Source organism: Cupressus sempervirens, chromosome 8 (assembly GCF_028749045.1).
Source record: "Cupressus sempervirens isolate cs-2001-9-10 chromosome 8, ASM2874904v1, whole genome shotgun sequence".
NCBI lineage: Eukaryota > Viridiplantae > Streptophyta > Pinopsida > Cupressales > Cupressaceae > Cupressus > Cupressus sempervirens.
In genome coordinates, this window is record NC_143125.1 from 236,954,142 (window position 1) to 236,965,164 (window position 11,023).

The following is an 11,023-nucleotide window of genomic DNA, read 5'->3' on the forward strand; positions in this document are numbered from 1 at the left end:
CTTCACTTGGTTTCAAGAATAGTTTAATATTCTCCACTAAACAAGGCCAACCATGTGAAGGTGGAAGCTCATTTGGGCCTTCCTGTCCCCACAAAATCACTCTAAATTCCCCATTAACATTAAATAGCATTCATTCATTCATCCGCTTTTTAAATATAACATTCAATCATTATAATCACAAGATGACATTCATTAACACATAAAATTCATTAACATACAACAGTCATGAATAATCCATTAACATGCAACATTCAAGAGTAAGTCATTCATGAATAATTCATTAACACAATATTCATTAACACCCAACATTCATGAATAAGTCATTAACACATAAAATTCATTAACACACAACAATCATTTCTTTTTGGCTTTCTTGCTAATTTTTTTTTTCATGAAATTTCTAAGAGGAATATCAATGTCCGCATCATCCCCCTCCTCTACTAGTTCTAATGCATGTCTCCTCCTCATCCATTCAGGAACATCATGAGGCCATTGCACCAAAGGGGGGTCTGCTGCAATAACAAGTACTTCATGAGTTAAATTCACACCATTTTAAATTAGTGAATTACGATTTTTTATTTAAGTAAAAGAAATATAAATAAAAATTAATTTAAAAGAAAGAAACATAGATTTTCTTTACCTAAATGTGCAACATGAGCCACCTGTTGATCAGTTTGAACATCCTCTGGTAGTCATTCAGCACAACATGATTCTATATCCTCTAAAATATACATAAAAAGGTTACACCAAGTTCAATTAAAGATGTTAAATTGTATTAATAATTACATAATTAGTTTTAAATAGAAAATGAGCACCTTCATGGATAGTATGATGCACATAAGAGGCTTCATGATGTAGCGTATGATCTGTGTCATGGTTAACAGGCTACATTGCAATGTCATGTACATTATTATCAAATAGATTTTTTCTCAAGTATTAAATTTATAATATATTTTTTATCATATTTACCTATGCACATGATGTAGGAGACTATTCGATTGGGGAAATGGAAGCTTGCTATAGGCATTCAGCCACGACTACATAGCCTTGCTTGAAGGAATTTTTTGTGTTCTTCCATGACCTTCAAATTAAAATTAGCACCCTACATTTTTTTATAAATTAAAAAAAATTGTTTTTATTTTATAAATACTTTTTCTCTGCAATTCATTTACAACTACTTAAAACTTGTGCTTTGAATTTAGAATATCCCCCAGAGCCAAGTTTGTGCTACCCAACCTTTTCTAGCCTAGCCTTTGTTTGCTTTGATGTGTCCTACAACCTATGAAAAGTTTGAAATATGCTAGATGATATAGATATAAAGATCAATACTAATTAGTGCATTATTACATTAATATACTAGTATTAAATACTATTTCATACCTTCTCACACTTGTTGGTGTAGTTTCTCTTTGATCATCTGCCCCTTTCTTCTTTGCATCAAAAATGAACTCATTCCATTCCCTCACTTTAATAAAGGGAGGATGCTCATACTCTGAGTTTAGGATGAGACTCCTTCTATATGAGTCCCTCACAACCTTAAGATGTTTGCAAGCTTTTTGTAACATTTTCTTATGATAAAAAATATTATTACCAAACTCATGCTCTAACTCTTTGATGAGCTGATCTTTTAATTTTTTATCTTGAAAGTTGTACTGTTTAATAAAAAAACACAAAATTGTTAGATATAGCTAGTAAAAGAAAAGACCCAAATGAAAGGAAAAATGTTGCACCAATTAATGATATAAAAAAAAATAGTGGGATAAAATTAGTTCACTTATGATGTTCCACCTTGTATGTATGGTGGGCCCGAATACTTGCAATGTGAGGTCATAAAGCTTCCTATAAAATGTATTGTTTCCTGCAAAAAATGTCATGGGATAATCAATCCAAAGCTTCTTATGAATAGGTAAATGCATATTACAATATAAAAAATAATTATTTAAAGTACTTGGAATCTTAGGACATTTTAAAGGCATCAATTCATCATTGTCAATCAAAAATGACATCTACATAGCTCTCGTGCTAGAAACACAGGTAGCTCCAAGAAATGATGGTGAATTATTACCAATACTTGCACTATGATCTGTATCTGGCATAGCAGATGGTTAATCTTCTACCACACAAAAAAAAAATCCAATATGTGATGCACCCAAGATAAAAGTACAAATTATTAACTCGAAATCAATACAAAACCAAATACACCAAAACAAGGATTTACCATCTGGATGTCCCCTTGTTGCTGACATTGTAGTTAGCAATCTTGTATGGACATCTGTTGACCTCCTAGGAGTCTCCTACACTTGATGACCTAAACAATACATTGTTAGCAAAGACATTCTAAAATAATAAAAGTAAGAGTTAACTTAAGAAGTTTTTGAATGCTTGAAATAAAAAAATCCTTGAAACTTGTCATCTAAAAGATTATTTCACCAATGACAATTGGAGCTCTGCTACTATCGACCTCACCACGTTGTCCTTGACCAGGTTCTAGATCAGTTGCCAAAAGATCCTGTAACAAGAACACATATTACATATTTTACTTCACAACATAAAATATTATAAAATAAAAATCTTTATTGAACTTTTGTTATAACTAAAGATTCATTACTGCTTTCTTCATAATGATGAGCTTGCATTCTCAAATCAGATAGCCTCTTCATCATCTCCTAAGATGGAATATTTGCTTCATCCAAAGTTCTCATTATTTCTAAATTTTTTTTTAAATTTTTTTCTTCAACATTATTGTTACATTGGGAGTTTCTACAATATTATCATCAAAAGGGGTAGCTAGTGGCTCTGTACTTATTGTAGGTGCTTTTCCCTTATCTTGAACATCAGATTGTGAGAGGACTATCAATAAAACTATCATAAAAACTCAAAAACATAAATAAAATAACATAATAATATAACATTTTTTGACTATCTAATTTGTAAAATTTCAATAAGGTTTTCCCTTGTTGAAGAATGGGTGGGAGTAGCATCCTGATGGCCTTTATCATCTGTTGGATCCATATCGTCCTGTCACAAAGATTAAACATAAAAACTTCAGCTAACTGAAAGCAATAGACAACAAAAAAAAATACTTATTAATAAAATGGTATATAGTACTTACAACCCTCATGATAGTAACTTTGTTTGTATCTATGTGATTTAAATGGTAATATATTAGCAATTCTTCCCCTACACTTATTGATTTTATTGCATAAACAAAAACTTCATTCCCCTCATGCACCTCAAATATGCAATTGGGTTGCTTACTAGTTGAGGAAGGTTGTGTACTATTTATAAAACCTACAATATTACCTTTTGCTTTTGGTCTCCCATCAATGTACATAGCAAATCTTTTACTTTGATCATTTTCTTTATGTTGTATATAATTAGCTGATAGTGCATACCTATGGATACTTTTTTTTTTTATCAAAAATCTATGTTAATTGGAGGTAGCTCAATGGGTACCCATTCTTTCTTAATGTGTGTACTAAAAGGGCACCTTGATGTCACCTTTGGTGTCATCATCATAAGAACATGACCCTCCATTAGCAAGGAAAAATTGCATGCGTTTATCAAAATTTTTCTTATCTTTTGACCTCTAGTTAGTCTCCCTATTTTAGTCGTACTATATGTAGAGCTTTCATCTACCATTTCCTCATTTCCCTCATTCGATGTAGATAGATCTAATAAGTACCTATTTGGTGACATTTACAATCCATCAAATAGAAATTTGATAATATTTAAATAATATATATAGAATAATCAAGTCATGACTCATACGTGTAGTTCTTCCTTATCTATACATGAGAGATATAAAATGTAGTAAGTTGAAAGTGATTATACAATTATATTTCTATACGGACCTTCTTTGTCTATATATACATTATATGATTATATAATATGTCTATCTATAACATATGTGGTCAGTGATAAACAAGAAGAATATAAGAAAATTATGTCTATTTATTGACTTATACCTACTAATCCATGTCACTATGCATGATCCATGCCAAAGGGGTCAAATTTATAACATATGTTAATCATTTATCTTAAGTTAGCTAAAAACTACATGATACGTGTATGCTACAAATAACTTATAAGACAACATGAACAAATTTATCTTATATATGGAATGCAAGATTGTCAATAGAAGGGGTGACGATATCTATAGTCAATTAACTATTTGCAAAAAGGGTGATAATCAGACACAATATAAACAATTGTAATTATAAATAATATAGGTTGTAATCATTAGAATTGAACACAATAAGTATGTAATCATATTTCCTGCATATGTTAATGATTTATCTTAAGTTAGCTAAAATTTACATGATACATGTATGCTACAAATAACTTATAAGACAACATGAACAATATGCAACACCGTAAACATAAACAAATTTACCTTATATATGGAATGCAAGATCTTTAATAGAAGGGGTGACAATGTTTATAGTCAATTTTCTGTTTACAAAAAGGGTGATAATCAGACACAATATAAACAATGGTAATTATAAATAACATATGTTGTAATCATTATAATTGAACACAATAAATATGTAATCATATTTCCTATGTATGTTAATTATTTATCTTAAGATAGCTAAAAATTACATGATATGCATATGCTACAAATAATTTAGAACACAACATGAATAATATGCAACATTGTAAACATGAACAAATTTACCTTATATATGCAATGCAAGATCATCAATAGAAGGGGTGACGATGTCTGTAGTCATTAATTATCTTCTTCTTCATCATCCTCATCATCCTCATCCTCATCATCACCATCATCATCACCATCATCACCATCATCATCACCATCATCATCACCATCATCGCCAAAACAAAACCATGAGTTATACTACTAGTATGTCATATAGTAATTGCCAACTAGACCACGAGTTATACTACTAGTATGTCCTCAAAAGGCCAAAACAAAAGTTTTAAATAGTATTGAGCTTGCTAATTCTATTGCTTTGAGAGATAAATTGAAAAGAAAAGATGTAGAAAATGCAAAATTAGATCAAAAGTCATTACTTCTAGAGAATAACATCCAATTAGATTTGTCGTCATAGATTCCCTAACATTAGGATAATCAGACATTAATAAATTGTTGATTGAGTCAATTGTTTAGATGTAAGTTATGCTCTTCTAAATGCTCATGAATCGTTTTCAGGTAGATCTTATTATTTGAATTATTTGGCTAACTTAGTTCCCTGGTATAGGAAAAACCCCATTTATCTTCCTCCATGTTTGACTTATTTACCGTTTCGGTTGCTAAGTCATCTAATTACTGTTTTTCAAAAACAGAGCATTGATATACACTGTTTCTTTATTTCCTTTTAGCTGCAATATGTTTCGGTTATCTTAACTATCATTGTGGAATACCAATGTATTGTTTATGTTTAGTTTTATGAAAGACTAAAAGCAGGACTCGTAGCTGCCACGATTCACTTCCACATCACCTTCTAAAAAAGAAGGTTCAGAAAAAGCTGTAATATGTTGACTTGTTAATAAAAAATATTGAGGACATTTATTATCCTCCAAAATCCAAAAATTTTGAAATTCCTGGTTGCATCTATGCACTAATGACAGTTCAGGCTTCAACTAGTTATAAATTAGGTGAATCGAAATAATTACATCTAAGAATTATGTGTAGCCAAATCCTAAAATTATTGCAGAAATAAAATAAAATAATGACAATATGAGATACATAGAAAACTCCAACTAAATAAAGTATTAATTTTTTTCCTTTTATTATTATAATATAACGCACTCATTAAAATCTAAATGTTTGTAAAAGCTTGAGAAACTTAACAATGGAATCTATGACTGACTCTGATTATAATTACAATGCTTGTAAAGTTGTTTTCACACTTTCTTGAAACACTCTTTTACACATTTCATATTATGCATAGATGGAAAAGAACATTCTTAACAATCATTAACAAATAGATAGTTCATACAAATAAAGATTGGTTGATATTAGCATTCCATAGAATATCAATAACATAAAGTGAAAAGCTTTTCAATATTTCACCCATGTTACAAAAAAAGAAAATTTCTTATCCGAAACCCACAATTAAAATATCCTTAGATTGTAGGCAAGAAGTCTCATATAAGCCTACAGAGCTCACATTCGTGTTGCAATCCAAGAAATTAAAAATCATGGAAAGAGAAGAAGTAAGGATGTTGAAGGCACTATTTTACTGTTAACCTTTTGCTAGGATCCACCTCCAACATCTTCAAGAGAAAATCCATGCATATTGAACATCTCATCTTTTCAGCTGTACTTTCAAGCCGATTCTGCGAACCAGACCTCCATCCGCCACATCCCAAAATATTGTTCAAAAGCTCCACACGGATATTTGTGTAGTTTAGATGTGATAAAGCATCCCAGTATTTGTCTATCATCTCCCATGCAGAACCTCCCACGTTCTGAAATACAATACTTAGCTGCTCCTCTGGAGACTGCCCACAGAACAGGGGTTCTCCTATGACCATCTCTGCAAAAATGCATCCCAGTGCCCAGATGTTGATTGCAAAGCAATTGTATATCTTTTGTTGCATTAATAACTCAGGAGCTCTGTACCACAAGGACACATATTCTTTCCCATTTCTTTCCATCATACCATTCTTTTGTTCCTTCACCATCTTAGCCAATCCAAAGTCTGCAAGCTTAATTCTGATGCCCCCCGTCGTGTTAATGGAGAGGAGACAATTACTGGGCTTGAGATCTCTGTGTGCAACACCCATGTCATGGCAGTAGGCCACTCCACAACACACCTCCCACATTAGCCCTTTCAACAAGCCAAACCTATTAATGTTCCTCAAATATAACCAGTTATCATGATATGGATATCCTCCATGAATAGTTTTCTTGATGAATGAGAGCAAATCCATATCCATCAACTCCATAGCAATGTAAAAAATTTCATTTGGATGAGCCACACCCAAATCATAAGCATTATGGGTGGTTTAATCCTTGAGGAAACAACCGTGCACTATTTCTGTCGTACCGCATCCAAGAATCTGCACCACATATGGACTGGGAGATAACAACTTCAGTATCTCGCCTCAAATGCAACATCAATGCACAGAGATATTTTGATTGCCACTGTATTTCCCTTGTTGAGATCCAGAGCTTTTGCTACGGCTCCATTAGCCCCACGGCCCAAATAGTTCGCCAACCTGTATCTGGTCCTCATCAAATAATACTTCAAAATGTCCCTCCAATTTATTTCAAGAAAGAAACCAGTCAATTTGAAATAAGTTGAATGAAATATACTATTTATACTACAACATGATTTTTCTGTAGATGTTCTTTACAACGTGCTTTTCTTTAACACGTCGTGTAAAGCTATATAAAGAATTCTTTTTAAAATATAATGCATGTTCTAATAATAGAATGTCAACTAAAGAAAACTATAATTTATATTTTTATTAGTATTAAATAATATTTTGATATAATTATAAATTAATCTGCATTTTCATTGACAAGTTATTTTTAAAATTATTTATTCAATTTAATTTAAATTAAAGCTTTGTCGATCTGAATGAGAGCGGCAAGTTAAAGATTGAGTTAAGACAATAGACTTGTGAAAATATAATAGTTAACTTGAGTCTACTTTCATCCATGTGAAATTGTCTTTGTTGAATAGAAATGGTTCATGTATGTGAAATGGTTTTTTTAATTGAAATGTCTTTTATAAATTAAATGATCTTTATATAATTCTTTTTTATAATTTATGGTCATGATATTGGTTTCAAATATTTCTTTATATTGAAATTATCTTTTATTTATTTATTTTATATTTATTTTGTAATTCTAGAAGTAAAATCTCTTATTTAAACAAATCTTAACTAATCAAAGATGCAATTTAGATAAAAATGGTGATTCTAATCTTCACATTTTACTTTTGTTAAAAAAAATCATAAGATATTTTATTTTATTTTATTTTAATTTTAATTAATGTATGAGAGATGTAAAACTTATGAATACAAGGCATGCAAAAAGTTAAGAACTGGGATCATACACTCATGGATGTAAAATTATCTTTTTTTAATTAGAAATGATTTATGTATGTGAAATGATCTTTTTAAAGTTGAAATATTATTTTTTTAAGTTTAAAAAATTTAATATAAATTAAGCATGGCCTGAAAATTAAAAACTACTGCAAGCGTCCCGATGTACACTCAATGGTAGTATAACAATTGAAAATATTCTAGCTTTTCAATTATATGACTTGTTGTTTTCTTTACATTTGTTTCACAGATTAATTCACCCATGACTTGGAAAAATTCATCTCAATATGATATAAAACACCCATTTTAGGCTGTCAAACCAAATCCTTGATAATACCACCACAATCAGAAAACCCTTTTTCATACATTTGTTTTTTTTAATGTACTTCATTCTTTCTATTAAATGGTGGATTTGGTCAATGAATAGATTTAATATATTTGTTTAGTAAATGTAGCATGAAATGCTTATTTAAATTCTTTTCATCTCATGTCATAGAATCAAAAGATTCAAAAGAGGCATTAATTTTGAGATTAAAATTAGATCAAAAGCCATTACTTCGAGGTTCAGAAGATGACATGCAATTGCAATTGTCATTATTGACTCTCTAACATTAGGATAATCAGACATCAAGAAATTTTTCATTCAGTTAGTTGTTTAGTTATTTTGTCTGAAAGCCACATCCATAAGATATGTTCTCCTGTCATGAATTATTTTCAGGTAGATTTTAATATTTGTTATTTTGCTAATTTAAACCCTTTTATAGGAAAAACTAAATTTTAAATTTCATCTTAGTTCATATTATTTCATATGTATGACTTACATAATTGTTTTGGTTGCTAACTTGCGAAGTCATCTAAATTATCGCTGTGGAATATAAAAGTATTAATATACAATAAATAATTTTAATTTTGACTGTTATTTTTATTTTCACTTTTTATGAAAGACTAAAAGTACATCTTGAAGCTGCCTTGAACAAGAATTTGTTAAAGAATATAGAGAAACATGTATCTTCCTCTAGACCAAAATTATCATATTTTTTCCAAAGAACTTTAATATGAAATACTTGTTTGTATATATGCACAAGTGCGAACGGCTTAAACATCACACACTAAGGCTTCATTTCTAGAGTAAAAGTGTTAAATAGTCAAAGTTTGACTTACTTTTCCAAACTTAATTTCTTCCTAGTGTGTGATGTTTAAGACTGGCTGCAAAGTGAGTCTAATAAAGCTTCAAAGCTCTAACACTAAATTTAGATTTCAACTTAACTATTAATTTATTTTTCTTCTATCGTAGACCATACTCGTTAAAACCTAAATGTTCGTAAAAGATGGAGAAACTAAACAATGGAATCTATGGCTGATTCTAATTATAATTAGAATACTTGAAAGTTGTTTATACACTTTCTTGAAACACCCTTTCGCACATTTCTAATTATACATAGATGGAAAAGAATGTCTTGACAATCATAAACTCATAAATTGCTCTTACAAAATAGAGATTGCTTGATACTGGAATTCTATAGAATATTAGTATCATAAAGTGACGAGCTTTTCATTTCACCCATGTTATCAAACAAAGAAAATTTCTTATCCAAAACCCACAATTGGAATACCCAGAGGCAAGCAGGCAGGTCTATATCCATCAACTCCATAGCAATGTAAGCTATTTCATTTGCATGAGCCACACCCGAATCATCACCATTATTGAGGGTGTTGGTTACCCTAAGAAAACAACCGTGCACTATTTCTGCCTTGCCACATCCAAGAATCTGCACCACATACGGGCTAGGAGATAAGAGCCTCAGTATCTCGCTCTCCTCAAATGTGACATCAATGCATAGAGATATTTTGATGGCCACGGTACCTCCCTTGTTGAAATCCAGAGCCTCTGCTACGACTCCATACGCACCATGGCCCAAATAGTTCCCCAACATGTATCTGCTCTGGCTCATCAGATAAATCTTCAAATTTTCCCTTCAATTTATTTTCTCCAGTCAATTTGAAATACGCTGAAATGAAAGGTTTTATACTACAGCACACTTTTTCAGAAGATGTTTTCTGCTTCTTTAACACTTGGTCTAAAACTATATTAAGATTTTTGTCAAACTATGTAAAGATTTATTTATTTATTTTTAAATATTGTGCATGTTCTAATAACAGAAACCTAACAAACCAAAATATGATTTAGATAATAAAAATAGAAATTGTGATCTTCAGATTTTAATTTTCTTAAAAAGAGAGTGATAAGTTATTATTTATTTATTTTCAATATAGTAATTATTTTATGTTTTTATTGAAAGTAATGTAATTATAAATTAATGATAAATTATGTTTGAAATTATTTATTTCATATAATTTTAATTAAAGTTGAATGGACCAGCAAGCTGAAGAGTGAGTTTAGAATATAGGTATATCAAAGATGATGTTGAACTTCAGTCATGCATGTAAAATTATCTTTTAACTAAAAATGTTTCATAAATATGAAGGGTTTTTTTAAGTTAAAAATATCTTTTTCAATTAAAGATATTTAGTTTAATTTAGTAGAAGTTTCTAATCACATTTTATTTCTTAGAAAGATAATTGTGTGACTTAATTGTTTAAGATTAAGTTGGAAATGTGGATAATATCTATTATAAAACGATTAAAATTTAATTTCTACAATGGGAGAATGGGTGGAGTGGGATGGTGTGAGCATGTTAATGCTAACTTGTATTCTTCTAGATTAAATTTGACAACTATCTATATGTCAAAAGTTTAAATATCATTATAAATAGAATGGAATTTTTAAAATAATTTAATAAATATCATATAAAATATTTGTTTAAATTATAATATTTGGAGATATAAATTAGAAATTATTAGAAATTAATGATAAATTATGTTTGAAATTATTTATTTTATATAATTTTAATTAGTTGAATGGACCAGCAAGTTGAAGAGTGAGTTTAGAATATAGGTATATCAAAGATGATGTTGAACTTTAGTCATGCATGTAAAA

General features: G+C 30.0%; 1 pseudogene; it reads right to left on the reverse strand.

The window, feature by feature from the left end:
• Positions 1–965: 965 nt before the first annotated feature.
• LOC149542376 (negative regulator of the PHO system-like) lies at positions 966–9,959 on the reverse strand (annotated as a pseudogene).
• Between the last annotated feature and the right edge of the window lie 1,064 nt (positions 9,960–11,023).